Consider the following 26,620-nt stretch of genomic DNA (forward strand, 5'->3'; position numbering starts at 1 on the left):
CTCACCTGGTGTAACAATTGTAAATTAAATGCTTTCTATATTGCTGTGGCAGAATAATTAAAGATTCTAGAAGCAAAGGAGAACACCCTATAGGGTGAAAAAGTATATGGCATATCATTTAATAAATGCAACCTGAATGTGTAGATGACTGTTAAACAGGAGAGGACCTAGAATGTGGCTTGCTGTTTACTTTATTAGTAGGATAAGGATTTGGTGCTCTTCCATGTAGCTGATGAAATGAGTTTGTTCCTTTTTGGTATAATTGTTTACAGTTTTAACTGAGGCCCAGCCCAAATATTGCTGCTTTTGGATAAAGCTGTATAATTTTAAAAAGGAGGAGTGATGCTGTGCCAGTTGAATTCCTTAGCATATATGTTTAACTTGGAAACGACTGCTTTCTCTACAGTACCCTTTCAATAATACACTGATTTTAGTTGTAGCAGTTATGAGCTGGTCCTGCAACATTGGTCTGTGTAAGTCTATTGTGATTGCACTGGCATCATCCCTACGTGTCTGCACCATTCCAGTGATGATGGTCAAGGAATGCAGGCATTTTGTTTAAAATAAAAATCAATTGACCTGCATTGTCAATAATATTTGCACTTTGCACTATTTTGGAGAAAACATGTGGGTGGCAACTCCAGGATTCCTTTCAGAAGTCTGCACTGCTTTCTTTGAATCAAGGAAAGAATTTTTATTTAGGCAGTCCCATTCATATCCTCCGCTGTTACAAAGAATTACTATTGAAGTGTAAATAGTGTTGGTAAATTTGGGCACAGGTAAATGTTGGCCAGGATCTCCTGAAATTCCCTGGTGTTAGTGAATAGTGATTTGATCTTTTTTATGTTCACCTTAGCAGGCAGAGAGGGTTACAAGTCTTTGAAAAATGGCAACTTTTGGCAATACTGTCTTGAGTACTGCACTAAAGTGTTAGCTAAGCTTATGTGCTGAAGTCTCCAGAGTGAGGTTTGATCTGCCCCCAGATCCGTCTGAGTCAAGATGTAAGTGCCACCTCTGAGCCAATTAATAAATTGTCTGCAAGAAGTTCTTTGAACATAACAGAATATGGTTTGTAAATCATCAATTCCATTCCTTCCACAGATCATATCCAGTTAAGCACGCTATACCCATTTATAATCTTTTTGATGGAAAGCTGTCTGTCCGACTCAAAGGTAAAATAAAATTCGAGAGAGAATTTCCCATCACCATTTAAGCTTCTATAATGAAACCTGGGATCTAGCATCATTAGATGGTGAGTGTAGTATTAAGCAGCTGTTGGTGCATATCCCTAAAATTTGCATCCTATTTCTAAGCAGTGGGGTGGATACCAAAGATAGGTACACAATCTCTTGTTACATAGAAATTACCTCACAGAAACAGGCCATTTGATTCAACTGGTCTGTGTTGGTATTTGTGATCCACATGAGCTTCCTCTTTGCCCTTGGCCCTAGGTTTTTCTTTTTTGCCTCCCCCCAAGAGATCACATGTCTAAGGCAAGGGAGACTGTGTCTACTTGCAATGCTGTGGCCATCAAGTGTGGGGCAAGCTTGATGGACCAGTTGAATTTTTGTTTTTGTCCCATTTTAATATGTTCACATAAGCCAGACAGCGGAATCCCAAGCTTAATTTGCTATCTGCTGATACAGTTAATTGCAATAAGAGGAGGCAATTGGGATGTACCACCAGTACTCGTGGACAGTGGTGGGCGAATAAAGCAGTTGCAAGCAGTACAGACAACTTAGGCTTAGAACTGACTCTCATGGTCACCTGGTTGAAGAATGAGGTACTAGAAGGCTGTAGATACTCATGGGACCTCAGCCCACTAATTGCCTTGACTGCAGTTATTGCTACCTGCTCCAAGATGGTGTGTCTATTCCCCTGCGTAAAGGCGATGCTCCTTTCCCACTCTAGATGAGAAACCATGCACCAGTTTGAAGAAATTTAATTTATTTTCTTAAATTGACAACCACAGGACTTGAGCTGATAAGTTGACAGCATTTCTTGGGCTGGGCAAGTGAGATAAGAGGAAAGAGGTGCATCACTTGCATTCATGAATGCATATGAAATACTGTTATCTCCCTGCTGTTAAGGTTATAGTGGTTAATTGTAACTTTATCCACTTGTGCACAAATTTTGTATGCATCCTACTTGAATAACAGAAATGAGTGCAAAATTGGAGAAAGGCAGGATAACCTCTAACAGGTTGCATACGCTAGTCTGTCAGCATTTGTGGAGAGAACGAATAAGTTAATATTTCAGGTGTAGATCTCTCAGAATTGGTGTTCAGTAAAGCTCTGTGTTCCTGTAAGTTTTTTCTTTTGTGACTGTTGCCCATGAAGATGATTTTCCTTTTTGAAAGTTTTTTTTACATTCTAGTTTTGGGTAAATATCACCTTGAACCCAAAAAGCCTGACATCTGTTAAGGGTGTAGCTTGGTTGCCAGCTGAAATCCAAATGTTCAAAAATAATTTTGGGCAGATGTCACTGCTTTATATTCATGTTTTAAATCAATTGTATTTGGGAAAATCTTATCCATGGAACTGTTTATTTCCTATTTATTTCCTAGGTACACTGATCATTCTGGACGAGTTCAAAGTTCTGTTTTAAGTTTAGTATGGGGGTACATCCTTAAAGGGAACGTAATCCAACAATAACGGCTGGGCAGTTGTCCAAAACAACTGACTGATATATAGACCTGGACTTGGTTACTGAAGGCACCATATCTAAAATTGCTGATGCCCCAAAAGGAGTGTGGTCAACTGCAGAGGACGTAGATGTCAGATGAAAATTTAATGCAAAGGGGTAAGATTAGAACAGGTGTTGGCCAGTATGTGGTTAATTGGGAATACAAATGTGGCTAATTGCATTTTTCAATTAGTGAACACACAGACTACTGCTGGGCATGTGGTCTTTGTTCTGATTGTATGATGTATGGATGTGTACTCTTAAACTTTTTGTGCCTGTATTGGTAAAATGACCAGATGAAAAGCAGAGTGAGTTTTTTTTTTTGTGGTTTACTTATTGGTCATTTGCTAAAATAGTGTGTAACATGGCTGAAAATGCTGGGCTCCAGCAGCATTGTATTGGGAGAATGACTCTGTGCTCCAGACCAGCAGAAGAAAGTGAGCCTAACCAATAACTGGCAGCTCCAACAGGGCATATCGTGGCAAAGGGCAAGCACCATCCACATGCATTCTTAGTGGAGAGCAGTGTGCCAGTCTGGTGCATCTTGTGTGCATTCTCAGCAATCAGGCTGAAGTCTGCTCACAACTGTTGGACAAAAACCCACAAGCTTCACGAAGATGTGCTAATAAATTGCCGTCCAAAATTCAAAATTTGTTTTAGTAAATATATCCATGCAGTTCAATTTACCTGTACTTTGTGTGGTGTTTCTGTGAAAAATATCAGTGCATGTGGCCAAAATGGTATCCCTGTGCCTAGTCAAGTGATTTCTATTGGGTGATGCTCAATTAGAGTAGACCTGGGGGTTCAGGTACACAAATCTTTAAATTAGACCTTGTGTAGGTTTTCAATCAACTCTTTAGCTTTTACTGCATATGACCAAAGTAATTTGTGGATCAGTAGCAATCAGATGGCATGGGGGGGGAAAGACAATAAGGATTCCAGGCTTTTAGTCATATTAGCATAAACCTCGTGTACCATAATCCCACTTTTTACAACTTGCCATCTGATTTAAAAAAAAAAGAAACAAGGTTTTAATAACTTGATTGTTACATGAGCTGCCAGTCATTACATCACCTGTTTACCTCCCTTCAATCGTCCCCACCTTCCAGTGTGTAAGCTATGATGTATTTGAGTCCAGAAAAGCCTAATCAGTGACCCAGAAGGGGCAAAAGTAGCTGATGGGGACCTTAGGAATAGCAGTAGTCCTGATATCTGCATCTCGTCTGTTTGTAGAACCTAGCTTGTGCAAATTGAGCTACCAGAGTTCCCTATATGTTAAGTGATCACACTTTAAAAGTAGTCTATTGGCTCTGAAGCATTTTGGAATGTCCTGAGACCAATTTTAATTTGTTTCTTTTTAGAAAGCCCAACAGTTAAATAGATCAGGTTTGAACATCAAATCCCTGTCCACTAATAGTTGATTTGCTTTTGATAGCTGACCATAATAGTAACCATCATAAAATGCCGCCTTTGAGGCTATAGGTTGCTTGTCAGTGACCACACATTCAATTAGAGTGCAGCTAATGTATCCTGGATAACGTTCACATCAAACGGACTGAGTTTGAAGTCAACTAGGTATTCTCTGGAAAGTTTTTCTGGGCTACCCAGTTACAAACTCTCATTGATGGAGTTTGTTCCTTTTTTAAATTTGCATAAGCGTGGGTTTTCTCCGGGTGCTCCGGTTTCCTCCCACAAGCCAAAAGACTTGCAGGTTGATAGGTAAATTGGCCATTATAAATTGTCACTAGTATAGGTAGGTGGTAGGGAAATATAGGAACAGGTGGTAGGAATATGGGATTAGTCTAAATGGGTGGTTGATGTTCGGCGCAGACTCGGTGGGCCGAAGGGCCTGTTTCAGTGCTGTATCTCTAATCTAATAACTTTGGTTATATTTTCTTTGGAACTTGTGTTCTCTGTTAGATCCATAACAGAACTCTCCTGTTCTTTCTAGGACCTTTTGAATCTTGTTTGAAGCTCATTTTAGGATGAAATTAGATAGTGGTCTTGTGTTTTTAAATTAGTTTTACATAGAGATAGGCTGTCATAAAAGGCATAGCCGAGTCTTTTAAACTTAACTGCCATGTATGTTTTGTTTTTTGTTTTAGAGATACAGCACTGAAACAGGCCCTTCAGCCCACTGAGTCTGTGCCGACCATCAACCACCCATTTATACTAATCCTACACTAATTCCATATTCCTACCACATCCCCACCTGTCCCTATATTTCCCTACCACCTACCTATACTAGGGGCAATTTATAATGGCCAATTTACCTATCAGCTCACTTTAAATTTGGACGATCAAATGGAGTACTTCCAACTCTACAAGATATTTGTTTGTAAGCAAGTAGGCAGTAACTAAAATTCTTATGTCATTCATGTCCTCCCACATAGCCAAAGACTTGCAGGTGATGGGTAAATTGGCCATTGTAAATTGCCCCTAGTGTAGGTAGGTGGTAGGGAATATGGGATGTATGGTTAGTATAAATGGGTGGTTGTTGGTCGGCACAGACTCGGTGGGCTGAAGGGCCTGTTTCAGTGCTGTATCTCTAAATAAATAAAATATGCCTGCACAGCAGTTGCTTTGAGGTCATTTTATGGTTAATTTTAATGAACCTCTGAACAATAGTCTGCATGTTTATCATGCCTAATAAATTAATTTGTAGGATGGATCTTCAGATTTCCCAGTATATTCATTTCATTTTTTTCCCAGATCGTGTAGTCAAGGTGTCTACATGAATGCAAAAAGCTGGAGTGGGAACAAGGCAACCTGGTAGTAATATCAGAAATGTCACTAATACCGCAATGATTATTACAAACAATGGCATAGAATGTTCAAGATAGAATAGGCAAGGAAGGTTGTTTATATCTAGGGAACCTGGGAGGCTAAGGAAATAAATCCTGTTACGTGAAATGCTATCAAGTAATTACTTTAGGTATTTTGGCACAGGAAGAATAAAATGGGCATGTTAGAGCGAGGTAGTTTACTCCATGAACAGATGAGGGACACCTGAGACCCGGAAGTTAAGTTGAACTATCTAATTTATTAGATAGTAATGTTGGAGTTGGTAATTATAATGCATGATTCTTTTATGATCCAGTATAACATAACAGCTACATCATGGCACTGAGAGAATTCCAACCACCCTGGATAGTAGTAACACAATGTGTTTGAGAGAAATTGATAGCATTTTGATTAACAACAAATGGACTACCTGTAACAGCATACTACAAGATGTGCAGCATAAGTATGTATCTATAATTAGCATTTTCATATTGGACAGGTCAAAGTGAAAAAAGAAAAGCAAAGCTGCAGCTTGTGCAAGGGGAAAACTAAAAGAAATAAGATTTTAAAACAATTACTGATTTTTTTTTTAAAAAGTTGGCAAAATAGAAGTGATCATGGGTGTCTGCATTACTAACTTTTTTTTTAAAAGTGCTAGTGCTATAAACTGCTGTCAGAAGAATGAATCATAATGTACATTATTTAAGTGCTACTTAACACATCTTCCATAGTTAATGGCTAGACATTTCCATCAAGATAGACGTTTTAGAGTCAGATACAATGCTGAAACAGGCCCTTCGGCCCACAATGTGCTGACCATTAAGGACCACCCATTTATACAAATCTTTCATTAATCCCATATTCCCTACCACATCACCACCTTCCCTCAATTCTCCTTCTACCTACCTACACTAGGGGCAATTTACAATGGCCAATTTACCTATCAACCTGCAAGTCTTTGGCTGTGGGAGGAAACCGGAGCACCCGGCGGAAACCCACGCGATCACAGGGAGAACTTGAAAACTCCGCACAGGCAGTACCCAGAACTGAACCTGGGTTGCTAGAGCTGTGAGGCTGCGGTGCTAACCACTGTGCCGCCCTAAACAAATATTCCTGGGATAAATGGGGTTTATCCTAGGTACTAAAATACTGGGATTTATAAAGTGTTGTTTGCCAGTGTTGAGTGTGTCTTAATTCTGAGAGGCCCTGTTCTGTTGCTATTCAAACACGAATAGACTAGTAATTACTCATCAATAACTGCTACTGATTAGGAGAAAAAGCATTGCATGTACATTAGCAATCTGATGAACTGTAACTTTGAAGCAGCAAAGTGGACTGATAGCCTTGTGATGCGCACCTATATTTTTAATTAACGTTCCACACAAAAGATTGCAACATTATCTTGACTTTAAAATAAAACAATTTGTATTTATAGAGGCTGTTAGTGTTGAAATTTTCCATGGAGCTTCATAAAAATTGACTCCAAGCCATAGAAGGAGCTATAAGAGGGGGTGACTAAAATCTTGGTCAAAGAGGAGAGGATTGAGGAAAATTGAATTACTGAATACAGCCAAAGGATCAATGTTTAAAACCTGTATCACTAATTGATATCAATGACCAATTCGAAAGTCAGTGCCAAGGTCAAATTAGCAGACAGCACTAAATAGGCATACATACAATTTAAAAAATCAAATGTCACCCAAGACTACCAGCTGAAGTTCAATAGAACAAGTGTATGGCAATTCAAAGATGAAGGAGGATGGACAGCAATTAGAATGCTGAGCAGTCTTGCTAAATGAGTGAAGCACAAGTCAGACGATGTCATACTTAACTGAGAAGGGAGATATTCAAGTCCAGTGAGTGGTATAGCGAGCGCTGCAATACAAGGAAAGGCAAAAGTCTCTGAAGCCTAGAAGGGACCTCGGCGGTATGCAAGATGATCAGCAATACAGAACTGAGAATCTGGAAAGAGTTAATTCAAAGAGATCAATCATCTCCCATGTAGAACATGTGAGCCAAAAAGCTTATTTAAGGAACAGTTGAGTATTGTAGTAGGTGGACTGTATGTATTGTATAAAAAATGTCCCTGTTGAGTAAAAATACCTTAAGTTGTCCACAATCAATTTGCTAATGTGAATTCTTCAAGATGGAGAGTGACGTAGTTGATTCTGAGACTAGGGTCCTGAATCTTGGTAAAGGAAACTACAAATGTATGTGGCGCGAGTTGGCTATGATGGATTGGGAAACGTTACTTAAAGGGATGACGGTGGATGGGCAATGGCAAACATTTAAAGAGCGCATGGATGAAATGCAACAATTGCTTATCCCTGTCTGGCACAAAAGTAAAACGGCGATGGTAGCCAAACCATGGCTTACAAGGGAAATTAGAGATAGCATTAGATCCAAGGAAAAGGCATATAAATTTGCCAGAAAAAACGAGACCTGAGGATTGGCAGCAGTTTAGAATTCAGCAAAGGAGGACCAAGGGTTTGATTAAGAAGGGGAAAATAGAGTACAAGAGCAAGCTTACGGGGCACATAGAAACTTTTACAGTCAGTTTTTATAGGTATGTGAAGAGAAAAAGATTGGTGAAGACAAATGTAGGTCAATCAGAAACGGGAATTTATTATAGGGAACAAGTGGCTAGCACCGCAGCCTCACAGCTCCAGCGTCCCGGGTTCGGTTCTTTTGGTTCTAGGTACTGCCTGTGTGGAGTTTGCAAGTTCTCCCTGCGAATACGTAAGTTTCCTCCGGGTGCTCCGGTTACCTCCCATATGCCAAAGACTTGGGGTTAATAGGTAAATTGGTCATTGTAAAAAAAAAAAAATTGCCCCGAGTGTAGGTAAGTGGTAGGAGAATTGAGGGAAGGTGGGGATGTGAGAGGGGAAAAATGGGATTAATATAGGATTAGTATAAATGGGTGGCTGATGGTCGGCACGGACTTGGTGGGCCGAAAGGCCTGTTTCGGTGCTGTATCTCTCTGACTCTAAATGGCTGACCAACTAAATGCATACTTTGGTTCTGTCTTCACAAAGGAGGACACAAATATACCAGAAATGTTGGGGAACACAGGGCTTAGTGAGAGAGAGGAACTGAAGAAATTAGTATTAGTAGAGAAATGGTGTGGGGAAATTGATGGGATTGAAGGCCGATTAAATCCCCAGAGCCTGATGGTATGCATTCCAGAGTACTTAAGGAAGTGGCCCTAGAAATAGTGGATGCATTGGTGGTCATCTTCTAAGATTCTATGGACTCTGGAACAGTTCCTGCAGATTGGAGGGTAGCTAATGTAACCCCACTATTTAAAAAGGGAGGTGGAGAGAAAGCAGGGAATTATAGACCAGTAAGTCTGACATCTGTAGTGGGGTAAATTCTAGAGTCCATTATCGAAGATTTTATAGCAGAGCACTTGGAGAACAGTGGTAGAAACGGGCAGAGTCAGCATAGATTAACGAAAGGGAAATCATGCTTGACAAATCTAGAATTCTTTTGAGGATGTAACTAGTACAGTTGATGAGGGGCAGCCAGTGGATGTGGTTTATTTGGACTTTCGGAAGGCTTTCAACCAAATCCCACAAGAGATTAGCATGTAAAATTAAAGTGCATGGGATTGGGGTAGTGTATTGCGATGGATAGAAAATTGGTTGGCAGACAGAAAACAAAGAGTAGGGATAAATGGGTCTTTTTCAGAATGGCAGGCAGTGACTAGTGGGGTTTGGTGGGATCGGTGCTAGTCCCTAGCTATTCACAATATATATTAATGATTTAGATGAGAGAACTAAATGTAATATCTCCAAATTTGCAGATGACATAAAACTGGGTGTGGGGGGGGGGGGGGGGGGGTGAGTTGTGAGGAGGATGCAGAGGGGCTTCAGGGTCATTTGGACAAGTTGAGTGAGTGGGCTAATGCATGGCAGATGCAGTGTAATGTGGATAAATGTGAGGTTATCCACTTTGGTAGCAAACAGGAAGAGATTATTATCTGAACGGCGATAAACAAAGAAGGGAATATGCAGCGAGACCTGGATGTTCTCGTACACCAGTTGCTGAAGGTAATCATGCAGGCGGTAAAGGCAAATGGTATGTTGGCCTTCATAGCGAGAGGATTCAAGTACAGGAGCAGGGATGTCTTGCTGCAATTATACAGGGCCTTGGTGAGGCCAAATCTGGAATACTGTGTGCAGTTTTGGTCTCCTTATCTGAGGAAGGATGCTCTTGCTATGGAGGGAGTGCAGCGAAGGTTTACCAGACTGATTCCTGGGATGGCGGGACTGGCGTATGAGGAGAGATTGAGTCAGGATTATATTCGCTGGAGTTCAGAAGAGTGATGGGGGAATCTCATAAAAACCTATAAAATTCTAACAGGACTTGACAGAATAGATGCAGGAAGGATGTTTCCAATGGTGGGGGAGTCCAGAACCAGGGGTCATAGTCTAAGGATACGGGCTAAACCATTCAGGACTGAGATGAGAAATCTCTTCTCCCGGAGAGTGGTAAGCCTGTGGAATTGGCTACCACAGAAAGCAGTTGAGGCCAAAACATTGTATGTTTTCAAGGAGGAGTTAGATATAGCTCTTGGGTCTAAAGGGATCAAAGGGTATGGGGAGAAAGCAGGAACAGGTTACTGAGTTGATGATCAGCCATGATCATAATGAATGGCAGAGCAGGCTCGAAGGGCCGAATGGCCTACTCCTATTTTCTATGTGACTGCAGTGACTATTGTGACTATCTTTTTTTAAAAAAAAACATTTGAATGGTGTGAAAACAGTTCCTAGTTGTAGCTTAGCTGAGGTAGATGGTGCCGTAGTGGTAATGTCACTAAACTAGCTTAGAGTATGGGGATACGCCATGACAGCTGGTGGAATTTAAATTCAATTAATTTGAAATAATACTGGAATTGAAAACTAGTAATCTATCATTTACAAGAATGTTACCAGGGCTTGAAAGTTGCAGCTATGAGGAAAGATTAGATCGGCTAGGGTTGTTTTCCTTAGAACAGCAGAGGCTGAGGGGTGACTTAATTGAGGTGTACAAAATTGAGGGGCCTAGTTAGAGTACACAGGAAGGACCTGTTTCCCCTAGTGGAGAGGTCAATTACCAGGGGGCCCAGATTGGTAATTGGTAGGATTAGAGGGGGCAGAAGGAAAAAGCTTTTTCATCTAGAGGCTGGTGGATGTCTGGAATTTAAAAGAAGGTACCTGGACATGCACCTAAAGTGCTGTAACTTGCAAGGCTACGGACCAGGTGCTGGAAGGTGGGATTAGATTGGGCGGCTAGTTTTTTCAGCCAGTGCAGATACAATGGGCTGAATCGCCTCTTTCAGTGCTGTAACTTTTCTATGATTTCTATCATCGATTTGTGGTTTAAAAATAAACATCTGGTTCACTAATATCCTTTAGGGAAACAAATCTCCCCTTGCCTGGTCGGGCCTACATGTGACTCCAGACCTACAACAATGTGGTTGACTCATAGCTGCTCTCTGAAATGGCCTAGCAAGCCACTCAGTTGGCAGGGGCAGTTCGAGATGGGTGACAAATGCTGGCCTTGCCAGTGACACACTCATCCCATAAAAGAATTTTTAGAAAAAAAATTGAGCATGGTTGTACTAAATTCCTCCACACAATTCCTGTTAGGTTAGAGAAATAGACCTTTACGCAAGGAGTCTCATCTCAAGGAAGGCAAAAACATTCAAAGGCCTAATCAACCTAGAGCATTCAATAATGCCCTCTCCATTCTGATATGAGTAAATAAAATGGAAAGAAAAAATGCTGGCTCCACGACAGGTCTGGCAACGTCTGGCCCATGATCTTCCATCAGAACTAAAAGATGTTGGAGACTAATAGTTTTTAAGCAAGTGCAGAATAAGGGAAAGATCTGTGATGGAGTGGAGGGCAGGATTAATTCAAGGAGAAAAGGGATGATGATCCAAGACAAAAGATGATGACGGGACAAGTATGGTGATGAGATGGGTCTAGAAGAGGTGCAAATTACAAAATGTCCAGGGGTTACATTCTGTCCATAATCGTCTACCACCTCAATTGTGCCATAGACTGCATCTTTGCTCCCTAAGTTCCAAGAGGTGCAGATCTGAGTGCATTTACTGTACAACTACTTTAGCCATGATCTGGCTGGACTGTTCAGTTCTAATGGGCTTCATTCAATTGCCAAACTACCCGCAGTCACAGGATCATCATAAAGAGCAAAGATAAACCCTAACTTATTTTCTCCACAACCAACTATCACCTTAAACTCTTCCACACTCTCCTCCAACAACATGGATTTCTTTGTACTAAGATTATGATGTGTTCTGCTGCACTACCTTACAATGCTGCCTCAGCCTTGAACCCGTAACTCTAGTTTTCTCCCATCATATCACATGCCATTCCAAGCTCGTCTTGCCCATGAGACTTATCATTTCTCCCCTTATCCCATTCTCAGTGCTGACCACCCATTGTCCCTTGGTCCCCATGCGAGTTGACATTGTAACTGGTGCGCTCATGCACACTCACCCTTTCAAAATCAGTCAATACCCCCTCCACACAAATCCCACCCATAACCCCACTATCCTTGCTGTTTTCCAAAGTTGTGTTTCCTCACCAACCTTGAATGTTTTGTCACTTCTAAATCTCTGCACATTTTTCCATATTTGAATTTCTCTAATCTGGTTTCAGCAGCTAGTAAAGCACAAACAGCCCTAACCAAAGTCACAAGTGCTCTCTGTTACTGAGAGCCTGGTGTATTATAGCTTCTGTTCCTTTTCAACCTCTGCAGTAGTTGAATTGTTGACCACACCATTCTCTTCCCATGCTTTTCCACCATCTATCCTAGGCTCCTTTTGATCTACATTTATCGTCTGCAAATATAAGGATAACTTCCACATGTACTCTGATGACACAGCTATGCTACTGCACCACCTCTCTTGACCCTGCCATTGCTTCGATGTTAACTCTGACATCAGTCTTTGAGCTGCAATTTCCTCCTATTAAACTTTGGAAATACTTTTTTATTCATTCTTGTGGGTGTCACTGGCAAGCATTTGTTGCCCATCCCGAATTGCCTGTGAACTGAGTGGCTTGCCAGGCTATTTCAGAGGGCAGATTAAGAGACAACCACCTCGAGTCACATATAGGCCAGACCAGATAAGGATGGCAGATTCTGCTTTCCACCTTAAAGGCACTAGATAAATGCAAGTTGATTATCTGAGGGGCAGGCAACAAGACTGTGAGGGCCCTAAAAGGTAACTGCCTTTCTTCCCCCCCCCCCCCCCCCCAGGTTATGCACAGATATTTGTGACTTAAGGCCTTCATGCTGCTGTTTAGTTTACAGATACAGCACTGAAACAGGCCCTTTGGCCTGTGCCGACCATCAACCGCCCATTTATACTAATCCTACACTAATCCCATATTCCTACCACATCCCCACTTGTCCCTATATATTTCCCTACCACCTACCTATACTAGGGGCAATTTATAATGGCCAATTAACCTGTCAACCTGCAAGTCTTTGGCATGTGGGAGGAAACTGGAGCACCCGGAGAAAACCTACGTAGACACAGGGAGAACTTGCAAACTGCACACAGGCAGTACCCAGAATTGAACCCGGGTCGCTGGAGCTGTGAGGCTGCGGTGCTAGCCACTGTACCGCCCCTTGGAGAATAGCTAGAAGGCCCTGCAGCTATTCCTGCTACTGTACCCATGAAAGTGTTATAGCAGTGGCTGACTTCCCTCCAGCACAGCTAGGCACTGCTGAGGAACCTACATCCCACTAAAATATGCTAAACCTTGATTCAGGTCATGTCAGATAAAACTTACTTCTGGTACACTTGTGTCCAGGTTGAAAAATGGGCCTATTGTATTTTTTATTTTGTGTTGCTTGAGGTGCTTTGTACTGCCCATGTGACTAATGAATATCACAGTTAATTGTTGATAGAATACAGTGCCCTATATTGGACCTTAAACTCCAGTGAATTTGGCCACGCAATAAACATGAAAGGACATTAACTACCAAAAAATATGAGGCATGTCAATAAACCAGTGAAATTATGGCAATGGTCTAATCTTTCAAATGTCACCTACAGTCTAAGTATCAACAACAGTGAACAAAAAAATGCAGTAGTTGCTTTGAAGAAGGAACATTTTAGGACTAGGTAGAACAACAGCCACATTACTGTTTAATTACCCAATTTACAAAGTTAAACTACTCTGGTTGTTCTGTCTTTTTTATAAGTTATTAATGGATCTGCTGTACTATTGGCACTAGTAAGCTGAAGTATATCTTTTAAAGCTCACAAAGATTATGAATAAATTCTCCATGTAACTGTGTCTCTATTTATTGTCCATGTTTATTTTTATTTTACTCTGATTTGGTCTTCACTTTTTATGGCTCACATTTTCATTATTTCATTGTCTCCAACAACATTGTGACTCCTTTCAGTTAAGTCTTTGGCCAGAATTTCCTTGGGTGTTTTCTACTCTACTGGGTTCTTCCAGGGCCTTGGTCCAAATAGGGACAAATGAGTTTAATTCCAAAGGTGAGGTGAGAGTGACTGCCCTTGACATCAAGGCAACATTTGACAGTGTGTGGCATCAACAAGCCTTAACAAAATTGAAGTAAATGGGAATTGGGGTGAGGAAAGCTCTCCACTGGTTAGAGTCATACCTAGAACAAAGGATTTGGTTGTGGTTGGTGGAGGATAACCATCTCCTCTCAACCCTAGGACATCACTGCAGGAGTTCCTCAGGGTAGTGTCCTAGGTCCAACCATTTTCGGCTGCTTTATCCTTGACCTTCCCTCTAACATAAGTCAGAAATGGGGATGTTTGCTGACGACTGCACTGTGTTCATGGCAACATATCATACAGCATGACCTGGACAACATTCAAGCTTGGACTTATAAGTGGCAAGTAACATTTGTGCCCAGCAATGACTATCTCCACCAAGAGAGAATCTAATGATCTCCCCTTGATGTTCAATAGCATTACAATCACTGAATTCCCCCATCATCAACATCCTAGGGATAACCATTGACCAGAAACTTAACTGGACCAGCGATGTAAATACTGTGGCGACACGAGCAGCTCAGAGGTTGGGAATACAGTGCCAAGTAATTCAGCTCCTGGCTCTCCAAAGCCTGTCCACCATCTACAAGGCACAAGTCAGGAGTGTGATGGAATACTCTCCACATGCCTGGATGAGTACAGCTCCAACAACACTCAAGAAGCTCGTCACCATCCAAGGCAAATCAGCCTGCTTGATCGGTTCCTCATCCACCACCTTAAACATTTACTTTCTTCACTACTGATGCACGGTAGTAACAGTGTGTACCATCTACAAGATGCACTGCAGCAACTCACCCAGGATCCTTCAACACTTCCAAACCTGTGACCTCTATCAGTAAGAAGAACAAGGGCAGCAGATGCATGGGAATACCACCACCTGCAAGTCTCCCACCATCCTGACTTGGAAATATATCTCTGTTGCTGAGTCAAAATCCTGGTACTCCCTCCCTAACAGCACTGTGGGTGCACATCAACCACACAGCTGCAGTGGTTCAAGGCGATGGCTCACCACCACCTTCTCAAGGACAATTGTGGATGGGCAATAAATGCTGTCCTTGCCAGCGACTCCCACATCCCACAAATGAATTAAACAGACTGCCATAACTCTGGCAGAAGTTCAGTGGTGGAAACCCTGAGGAAATTGCTTGCCTTTTTCTTTTCTATATACTATTGCAGCTTTTTTTTCACTCTGTTTCTCACCCTGTATTTTTGTGGATCTGAAGGGCAGGGAAACCACAAATACTATGAGCAAGAGGGAACAAAGGACAATATACTTACCTTGACACTCTGAATTTATTCTTGGATCTGCAAAACTATGTTCACCTGCTTCCTAAAACTGTCCTTTATTTATTTTACACCATGCTTCCTTCTAGGCAGCTTGAGCAGTTACCTTTTTGGAAGAAGCTGGCCTGTAAACAGCTACCAACCTCTTTAGCTGTGCCTCCCATTAGTACTATCTCCAGAGTTTCGTGACTAAATTGAGCTATTTTTACCATATTGTAGCTTGACACACTTAAGTGACTATTTAGGGTGAACATCTTCCTTTTAAGCACTGCTAACAGCCTCAATTTTGTGATTGGAAGATAGCTTGCAGGCCTGACTTCCCAGGCATTTTTTCCATGTGTAGAGAATCCAGGCAAGTGAGAGGCTAGAAATTAAATTGTAAAATTTTGTGCAACAAGCCCCACCACTCAATGGTCACAGGAACACCTGCTGTGTAAGTGCAAATTCAATTTTTCATGTCTCACAAAAGAGAGGGATAATGAACCTTCATTTCATTCATAATAGATATTTTGGGACTCGCATTCTAGTTCTATTTCTAGAGATACATTGTATTACAGTTCAATTGGTTAGTTACTGCAAGTATTAGTTATATAAACTGCATTTGTGCTTTATTACTTAACGAAGTTTCGCTGCTCTCGTTGCTTAGCTATTCATACACATTTTGTCGAACTAATTCCATAATTTCCAAACTGCCTCCTTCAGTTCTACTGCCCCTCCTGGCATTGGTCATCCTCTGTTATGTTACCTAAGCCTTTGAGAATTCTTCAGGGTAAATCATGGGACTTCCAATGTAGATCTTGGGAATTTGTAAGAAATTGCTGCTGAAGAGTAGAAAACATAAGGAACATTTTTGAAGGAGTTATTTCAGGATGGGATGTGATGACTAGGATGCCCCAGTGTTTAGGTCATTACTATTTCTAACTTATTTTATTGATTTTTAATTCATAAACCCCATACAAATTAGTGAAATTTATCAATGAATTATGCCAAAGTAGATAGGGCAGTGGAATTGAAGGAAGCAGTTTGGAAATTTCAGAATGCGTTGGATAAAATGTGAGCGGACTGAAAAATGGCAGAGAAAATTTTAAGCAAGATAAAATTTAATAGAGATAGGTGTTAAGTTCTATGCATGGGAAGGGAAAATGGGTGAGCAGTATACTCCAAAACTGGTACTGAAATAGCTACGGATGAGGTTGAAACAGAGTCTAAGTGACATTGCTGCTCTGGATGTCATAAGCATTAATCAATGAAACCAATAGAATTTTCAACTTTTTTTTTAGCAATACAAATCAGAGGAGGTCCTATTCAATGACGACTTGCATTTATATAACACCTCTTGTGTAAAGTGCTTTACAGCAGCGTTATCAGAGAAATTTCGACACTGAGTCACATGAAGGGAAATATGACCAAAAGTTGATCCTTTGTATAAAAGGTCTGAGTTATGAGGAGAGACTGAGCTTTACATGCTGGAAAGGATGTGACTTCGAGGTGATCTTATAAAGGTATACATGATAATTAAGGGTATGGAATTTTTAAAAATTCGTTCATGGTATGTGGGCATCACTGGCAAGGCGAGCATTTATTGCCCATTGCCTTGAACTGTGTGGCACACTAAGTCATTTCAGAGGGCAGTTTAGAGTCAACCTGGAGTCACATGTAGGCCTGACTAGGTAAGGACAGCAGATTTAGGACATTACCAAACCAGATGGGTTTTTATAACAATTGTTTCATGGTCACTATTAGACTAACTTTTATTTCCAAATTTATCGATTGAATTCAAATCTCACCATCTGGTGTGGTGGGATTCGAACCCATGTCCCCAGAGCCCAGGCTTTTATTTTACTAGTCTAGTGACCTTATCACTATGCCACCTCCCCTAATGGTAAATTCTGATTGCTACTTTGTTAATTTGCAAGAGTAGGACAAAAGGACACTGGTTCAAATTAATAAAAGTTAAATTTAGCATTGAATCCAAAAGTTTTTCTTAACATAAGGAGTGGTCAATGCGTGGAATGGAATTGCAGATGGTGGAGATGAAGCCCTTAAATCATTTAGGAAACAATTAGATGCTGCAGTGTGTTCAACATAGAGGATATAAATTGAACCTTGTTCCCTTTTTATGAGTGTAAACTGTGAGTGATGAGGACCAATTATAAGGATCAACATCCTGCACCCCCTGGACACCTGAAAGATGGTCAACCCAATATTAGGTCAGTCCATTGTTCAGCTGTGAGGGTGGCCACCTATAAAGGGGTGTTAGGACCTTTGCATAAGCCAAAAAGGGCCTAAATGTTGGTTTTAGATCCTCACTAGTAAATTGAGCTTTCCTGAGTGGAGAAAGCCCGGCACCTGTTCTGCGTGCAGCTGAGCAAGTGGCTGCCAGCAAAAAGATAAGTACATTTTTAAAGATTTTAATGTGGAGCCAAGAGGAACAAGTGTGCCACTGCCAGCCTGTGATTGGATCCCCTCCTGTTGGCCCCACCCCATACCAGGATTTACCTGAGAGCCACTGTTGATGAAACAAGGGGAAGAAATTGATCCATCGTCAATGTGGAAGTTGCCTCTGGGGACGTGACGGGCACCAGCAGCTTTCCCAAATTCTTGAAATGAGGCTCAAGACCCAATTTCAGGTGAGTCTCATGCTTCTCAGTTGGGATGTGTGTTTTGTGCACTGTTAATTACATGCCTGAAAATAGGCTATAACCAAGTTCTACTCCATGTGTTTTTTTTTGGGTAGATGGACTAAATGTTTTGTCTTATCTGGAATAAATTTCTGACTCTAGCCTAAATGGATATTGTTACTTTATGAACCCTGACAGTGTGAGTGGTGGTAGACTGTTCAATTTTAAGGATAATGCAGCTTATCCTCTCCTCATCCAATGTTCACATGGTTCCACTTGCAGCAGGAGTCATGGATAATAATCAGGAGTGATCTGGTTTTCTTTTTCAAATCAAAGACACTGAAGCCCGCTGTGCTGCTTCCCAGCTCCACCACAGCTGAGATCTGTTAACTCAGGATGGACCGGAGGTTGAACCTAGGACCTTTCTGCTCTGAAATATAAACAGAAAATGCTGGAAACACTCAGCTGGTTAGGCAGTAGCTGTGGAAGGCAGGGTTAATGTTTCAGGTTGATCTGTTGTCAGAGTTCTAATGGAGGGCCATCAACCTGGAACATTAACCCTAAGTTCCTCTCTGCACAGATGTGGCCCGCCCTGAGTCTTTCCAACAATTTAATTTGTTTTCGTTTCAGATTTCCAGCATCTGCAGTAATTTATTTTTGTTTGACCTTTTCTGGTCTGGGTGAGTCAGCTACTCATGATTAGACCCACAGACCAAGAAATGGAGGTGAATTTTACATTCAGCCTCATTTCCATTCAGGCTGGTGCAATACAAATTTATTTTTTGCTTTAAAATATCTCCTCTCAATATGAAGAGTGTGAGACTTTTCATCCTTTTTTTTGCTTACCCACCCTGCTGTTTCTCTAGTGTTTACTTTCAGTTCAGATATTTAAAATGACATTAGTAATCTGTATTTATGGTAATGTATTGACATTGTAAATGAGAAAATAAAACATTTAAGAAAAATATAAGATGAGTAAATATGGAAATGGTTTTTTTAAGTTTATTGATAATTAGATAAGATATGAAAATACAATCAATAGTTAAAAGTCCAATTCTATTACAGTTATAATTGTTTTATTTGGTATATCTTTGTGCTGGAAAGATGTACCAGAATTTGATTTAAAATATCCACTTACAATTTTAAAGTATTAAGACCCAGAAATGTCATGGTTGTGCCAGTCTCCTGCCTTAAAACTGGGACAGTAGTGTCAGAAAAAACAGGGAAAAAAGAACAGTTGTGAAAGGTCTGCACAGATCTCCACTGATTCCAGAATTTTTCTGGTTTTCTTGTAAGGGGCAGAACCTCTGCCTGGCAGAGCCAAAGAATTCCTCAATGGGATTTGATGCTCCTCAGGCTGGAAGGGGCCAGGCATATCAGTGAAGTGCAGTACTTCAAGTGAGTGGAGGTCTACTGGCCTCCAAAAGGGCTAATTGTGCCCCACAAGTGGGGTTCAGGTCAGGCAAGTGGCCTGGACACCTAAAGGAATTTTTTTTACATAAGCAGAGGATCAAAGGACAGCAGCTGGGGTGGGGGAGTTTTGGCACAGGCAGGTAAGCACTAGAGTTTCCAATGAATATGTGCAGACAGACCAAAGATCCACTCAAAGTGGCACCAGCACTTTCCTGACCCATGTAAATGATCCCATAAATTCCCACTCTAGGAATTTCAGAACCTTTGAGAAAATAGTCCAAAGAGTCTCAATGATGTGCTTCTTCTCATTGTTCAACATCAGTTCCTCGTATTCTTTCAAAATGTCGAAGTCCACATTTTGGGTGGAGGGCACCAACCCTAGTTGGTGCCAAGCCATGTAATCTTCCATTCAGCATCCACTGGGTCCAACATTTCTGAAGACATTTTTTGCATTTATGTCTTTTTTGGTGAATTGTCATTATCTAGTTGAGAGATATCAATGCTGGCAGTGGAACATTTTGTTACCCAGCGTCAGCAATATGTTCTGTCAGTTCAGGTACAAACTTCTGAATGTTATTTAATGGGGGAAGCACTATGTTATGCACATGGTGCAAGACATCTCAAAGCATGTCCATCCATGAATGGGTAGCCATTAATTGTATCAGAACTTGAAAGGGACTTGAGGTAATCATTGACTTCACTAAAAGTTCACAAGCAATGTGAGATAGCTTTCAGGAATAATGGTTTCTTGCGTGCACTATCAAGTCATGAAGTACAGAACTAAAAGCAATATAGTTGGATTATATAAGGTCTTGATTCGTCCATATTTGAACCATTGTGTCAAAAGTTTTATCCCTATATTTGCAGATGGATATTGAGGCTGTAGAGAGGACACAGGAAGGCAATGTGGATAATACCTAAAGGAAGAACTCTCACTTTTATATAGCATTTTTCCCAAACTCAGGACACTCAAATGCTCCACAGCAGTAAGTTACTTTCGAAATATCAAATTGTTATATAGGCAAACAGGTCCTAGAAAGGTATAAGATAAATTGCCAGTTAATCTGGTTTTGCTGGGCAGATCGCTTGGAACTTCATTCACCTCATTCAAATAATGCAGTGAGATCTTGTACCTTCATGTGGATTTTGGTCTCAGTTGCTGGGTTGGTGAGAGTTAGTTTGTCGCTTTGGACAAACATATATGCTAAAAATTCCAATGAAGCCACAATGGTGGGCCCTTGTTCAGCTGTAATTTCACCTGTCCCTTTAGTCATGCAGTGTCCCAAACTTTTCTTGAAATTGGGCATACTGTGCATGAAAATGTTAACCGCCTAGAGTCTGTATGAAGGTTGTACATCACGCTCATTTAGGACATTAACAATAATTTATATTTATGTAGCAGCTTTAATGTAATAAAACATCCCAAGGCGCTTCACAGGAACATAATAAAACAAAATATCACTGACCCACATATGAAATTTAAATTAAATTAAAGTAACTCTACATAATGCATCTGGAGTGCCTGATCAGCTGTCCAGATGTTCAACATTCATTTCAAAGGTAGGCTCCTTCTGTTTTGTACAATGTTCTTAAACTGCACATTTTTAAAATTACTACCATTATCTGCTCATTATTTTTCCTCAATATTGTAGAACTGAAGGGTTGTTTGTCTGCTTGTCTGTGTTGCTGCTGTATGCAAACATTGTACAGATTAAATTATCATATTTCTACTCCAACTGATAGCTTGTTTGCTCTGTGTCCACACTCATGCAAGTGCTGCCTATATGCATATTCCTCTGGGAATTCATTTTTTTGCCAGTTTTGAGGGAGAATAAGAGGAGGTAAGCTAGACAGATACGCTGGCACCTTCAGTGTCTTTAGAATCTGTCCTCATTTTGTATTCATTTGTACAAGGTCATTCATTCATAGGCACACAAGAAGACACCTGCACCGGTAGAATGATTATTCAAGGGAGCCATCACAGAATTGTGCACTTTCTTGCAGCCATAACTGGAAACTACCTTATGTCTTTGGCAATCAAGGTATCCACTGCCTTGAACTTTGACTCCATTAAAATCCTGTCAAGCAACAAACCTGCAGTGCACAGTTGCATCATGTGGATCACACAAGCCTTGTTTTCATATAGACTGGGAACATACTTGGCACATAGGAAGATGGCTGTCATAGTCGTAGGTCAATCATTACAGCGTCAGGACACCGTTCCAGGAGTTCTAAGGGGAGTGTCTTAGCCTGACAGCAAATTTGTAGACCAAGACTTTGCCTGCAAATCCCGCTGTTTATACTTAAAAATAAATATAGTAAGTTTGTTTCTGTGACATCTCACTGAGTGAAATTGCTGCCTGCTGTAATACTAAGCCAGAGACCCAAAAAATCCCAGGTTTGATTCTCAGTCTGTACTGATTGAGTTAAATTCAGGCAAGTTGAGGTGTGATGATTTGACCTCCAGTAAATATAAGCTGAGAGGGGGGAAAAAATCAGCTGGCATCCTTGCTTGTGAAACCTGGAATTTTTCTGGATTTTGTGATAAAGTCCAGTTCATTTTAAAAGCTCAGCATCTACTGAACAGCCACTCATTACACTTCTTTGAAAGGTGCTCTGATCAGTTGGTTCAGGGGATGGCAACCTTTTTTTTTTAATGTGAAGAGCCTTTTTTTTTGGAAAATAAAATGCTGAAAAAAGCTATTGGGACACACAAGACACAAATTTGGCATTTCTAAACCTCATACTTGGCAAATTGCCAATTGCCTCTGGTAGAATACGTAATTTGCATATATAATAATACATGCATTGAATTTATGTATCAATAGAAAAAAAGAAATTAAAGTAGACCTACCTCTGAATTATCGTGTTTTGACTTTTTTTTACTATAACTTTGTCAGTAAAGTCATCTTTAGAACAAACTTTGATGTGTAGAGTTAAGACAACTTTTTTCAGCTATTGCTTTATGATTTTTTTTTAAAGCTTCTAATAGCACATTCAGAATAATTTATTGTCTCAGCTATATTAGAAACAATGGTCACAACCATAAAACCTGTTCCTCGAACCAAAGGTGGTGGGCAGGATTTAGTGGAACTGGTGGGGCTCCCGACACTGGGCCGCAAAGGCGGTGGAAACCCCGCCTCAGCCTTGCTGAGCCACTGGTTTCTATTTAATGGCTCCAGGCCAATTAATAACCCAGCGCTGGGATCCCTGTCCCTTTAAACCCACTGGGAGTGGTGGTCACTGCCAGTACTACAAGAGGCTTTGGAACCATGCCCAGCGTTGGTGACCTGGTCCCAAGATAAGTGAGATGGGGTTGCTGGGACCAGTCCATCAGGTGATGGGAAAGAGGGTGGGCATTGAGTATAGGGGGAGGGGTGTTCAGGGAAGTGAGTGGCCTTCTGCCAGGGGCCCTCCGTGGGCCACAGATTGCCCATAGAGGAGGGCTGCCCAAGCCCACAGGGAGGTTTCCTTGTTTTACTGGGCGACCTCCCCGTGTGGCATCGGCCCCCCTCCCAGAGCTGCCTTAATTCCTGTGGTGGCGGGAAGAGGCCTTTAAGTGACTGATAATGGGCTTCAATTGGCCTTTGGGTGGAAAGGCCGTTCTCGGTCTATCCCAACTCTATTCCGGTGCAATAGGTCGTCAGCCCTTGCCTCCTGTCGCAATTTTATGGGACCCCCGCCTCCTAACCTGTTTTTAGGGCTCCATTAAATCAGCCCATTGTCTATAGCCATGGTGTATACCACTCAAACAGGTTTATTTAGAACACAAGGATCTTTTTCGTTAAGATAATCATTTGAGATCTTAAAGTGCAGCATAATGATTAGCTTTTATCCCCACAATAAAAACACGGCTCTTTTTCACATTGATGTGATCCAACTGGAAAAAGTTGAGAGTCGTGCTGTTTGCTCAGTGATTGATTGATTGTTCTGTGCTGTGTTTGTAAGACTGCTCCCTAGCCTGTCAGTCAACCCTGAGGGGGTGTGGTTCCAAAAATGAAACCAGGACAGATCCAGGAAGCCAGCTTGAATAAAAGCCTACACACACAAGTCATGTGTCTAGTTTCTTCATGCTTGGAGTACAAAACATAACATCTGGCAATGAAGATGGCAAGTAATTTAAGTTTAGCGGCCCCAGCTACTTTCCTGTCATTGCCGGCAGAGCCTCCCATTCCGTGGGATGGATGAATTTCTAGGTTTGTGACCTATTTGCTCGGTACAGATGTAGCAGTGACCTGCAAGGTGCTACTTGTGCATTGCCTTGGAGCAGAGAATATATTCGAGCAGCTACCTGATGATATGTCTACATTCGATAAGGCAATAAGTGCTCTTGCGAAGTACTTTGGCCTGAAGAAGTGTGATGATTGAACAATACGTGTTCCACCCGAGATGCCAGGGAAATAGTGAGCCCATAAAGTAATATGTGGCAGTGTTTTGTCAGTTGCATTCTACATGCAAGTTTGGCACACTAACTAATGAACTAATTTGTGACCAACTAATTGAAAAAACTTCAATCCCACGAATTGGGGAGCACCTACTCATGGAGGATGATGGTTTGACTTTGGAAAAAGCAGTGACCTTGGCCATCCAAATCGTATCTGCCATGTTAAATTCAAAGATAGTACACAAAAATACACCCTCAGGGTCACAGACAAAGCTTTCCCAATCAGCTCAAGTGGAAGGGTTACAGACAGACACCTCAGCAGGCTCATCAACACTTGCCTTATCATGGTCAGGCACCCTCAAAAACATACCCAAATTGTGGGGGTACCCATGGATTCAAAACACTACATCCGGCATGAGGGGAAAAAGTGCAACTCGTGCTCAAAGATTAATCACTTCGCAAAGGTATGCAGGTCATTGAAGACTTTGTAAGTTCAACCTATTCCTGAGAGCGTAATATGGTATGTGTATACTATCGTGGACAGCGAGGTGCCCAGTCCCATGTATGGGGGTCAGTTCAAGGATTGCGCAGTGGAGAGGAATTGAAAATCAAAGTAAGGATGTTATGCTTCAGTTATACAGGGCATTGGTGAGACCACATCTCGAATACTGTGTGCAGTTTTGGTCTCCTTATTTAAGGAAGGATGTGAGTGTGTTGGAGGCGGTTCAGAGGAGGTTTATTAGATTGATACCTGGAATGAGCGGGTTGTCTTATGAGGAAAGGTTGGACAGACTGGGCTTGTTTTCACTGGAGTTTAGAAGAGTGAGGGGAGACTTGATTGAAGTATATAAGATCCTGAACGGTCTTGACAAGGTGGATGTGGAAAGGATGTTTCCTCTTGTGGGTGAGTTCAGAATTAGGGATCACCCTTTTAGGACAGAGATGAGAAATTTTTTTCTGAGGGTTGTGCGACTTTGGAATTCTCTACCTCAGAAGATGGTGGAGGCGGGGTCATTGGTTATTTTTAAGGCAGAGGTAGATAGATTCTTGCTAGGCAAGGGGGTAGATGGGAGTGTGGAATTCGAGACAAACAGATCAGCCATGATCTTATTGAATAGCGGAGCAGGGTCGAGGGGCCGAATGGCCTACTTCTGCTCCTAATTTGTAATCGCGTGCATTTCATTGTTGCTTCTCATTGATGTGGGTGTGAAAATATCCATATTGAAGGAAGACCTCTACCGTCATTTTTTGCAGCTTTCACTCTTGCAACTGACACTCTTCAAGCTTATGATGACTTGATTGTCCCGGTCTTCGGAACGATCACAGTTCCAGTGCGTACAAAAATGTCAACCTAGACAAATTCACATTCTATGTGCAATTAACACTCTCTTTGGACTAATGCTTTGTCTTTTACTACAGCTATTAGCACTACCTTTGCCTTTTATTCCATGACATCTTTGTCATTAAATCTCTCCTGCCTTCCACCCTATCACACAACTTCCCTTTTGTTCTTCTTCTCCCTCCCCCGCCCCACCCTTTCACTTGCTCAAAGCCCATTAAATTTCCAATGTTTGCCAGTTCTGATGATAGGTCTCAGACCTGAAACATTCACTCTGTTTCTCTCTCTGCAGATGCTACCAGACCTGTTGAGTATTTCCAGTACTTTCTGTTTTTATTTTTGTGGGGGAAATATGTTGCATTTGCAGGAAAAACTGTTCCCATGAACTAATGGTACAAGGACTAGGGGACACAGATTGAAGGTTTTGGGCAAGAGATGAAGGGGGAATATGAGGAAGAACACTTTTACGCAGCGGGTGGTAATGACCTGGAACTCACTGCCCACAAGGATGGTTGAAGCTGAGACAATCAATAACTTCAAACTGAATGGCCCCACTTGCAGGCCATTGTCATTGAGCATGGGAGTGGAACTGACTGAATAGCTCTGTGGAGAGCCAGCATGGACTCGGTTGGCCGAAGGGCCTCCTTCTGTGCTGTAAATGACTCTGACTCTATGATTACTCGTTCTGTGTTGTGTTTGTAAGACAGCTCACTATGCTGTCAGTCAAATCTGAGGAGGTGTGGTTCCAAAATTGAAACTAAGACTGATCTGAGCAGCCAGCTTGAATAAAAGCCTACATACAAACAAATCGTGAGCCTAGTTTCTTGACGCTTGGGGTACAAAAGACAACAAGCCTCAAATGAGAGAGTGAAGAGACACATGTGGCTCCGGAGCCGAGGCTGCAAATCCCTGAGTTAGTTCTAGCAAATAGCATAGATGCTTCAAGGTGTTTTTCCATTATAAGAGTTTAGTTAACTGAAGATGAGCACTTGTCCCAGTGTTGGCTAACCCCAAGTGTAAACAGTGGGATTTGCAGGGAACTGATGGCTGAATAGAACCACGAAAATCTGAGTCTATGAATTTGACACCAGATTAAGTGTATCCATTCCAGCAAAGTAAATGCAGGGAGGCAATCCTATATGGTTTGCACTCTGGACCTCATTATATTGCAGGGCCAAGTACACTTATGAAGACCATCGTCACCTACTGCTACAAGGTTGGAGCTTGGAAATCATCCTCCACAAATGGGAACCAAGAGGCGTTAAGTTTAAAAGCATCTTTAGTTGGAAAAACACAAGGGGCAGGTGTTATTTTTCCTGGCACTTGTGTTGAGGCTTGTCTGATTCTGTTTGGTTATAGTGTACAGTCTGTGTCTATTGAATTTTATAGGTTGTAGTTTTATGTACAATGTTTGAAATAGCTTTCAAGCTTTGTTGGTTATTTTTGTAGTCTTCTGGGGTGACTTCAACTTGCTTTCCAAAGATTCCGTAACTTGGTAGTTACAGTTACAGAAGCTTAGTTTGATGGTCCACAGGGTAAGCCAAAGGGCTAGA

The 26,620-nt window shown here is 41.4% G+C and overlaps 1 protein-coding gene across 5 annotated transcripts in view; it reads left to right on the plus strand.

Moving 5' to 3' along the window:
* Nucleotides 1-18,901, plus strand: part of hnrnpa3 (heterogeneous nuclear ribonucleoprotein A3) — a 37,873-nt gene extending 18,972 nt beyond the window's left edge. For 2 of the 5 annotated variants that reach the window (XM_068035494.1, XM_068035489.1), the window contains 3 exons: nucleotides 857-1,001; nucleotides 1,102-1,172; nucleotides 2,567-2,988. The gene's annotated coding sequence lies outside the window, so the exon portion shown is untranslated. Of the gene's footprint in view, nucleotides 1-856; nucleotides 1,002-1,101; nucleotides 1,173-2,566; nucleotides 2,989-16,590 lie in introns of those variants that run through there. The other 3 variants (XM_068035491.1, XM_068035490.1, XM_068035493.1) reach the window with 3 other exon arrangements.
* The last annotated feature ends 7,719 nt before the right edge of the window (nucleotides 18,902-26,620 follow it).

Source organism: Heterodontus francisci, chromosome 7 (assembly GCF_036365525.1).
Source record: "Heterodontus francisci isolate sHetFra1 chromosome 7, sHetFra1.hap1, whole genome shotgun sequence".
Classification (NCBI taxonomy): Eukaryota; Metazoa; Chordata; class Chondrichthyes; order Heterodontiformes; family Heterodontidae; genus Heterodontus; species Heterodontus francisci.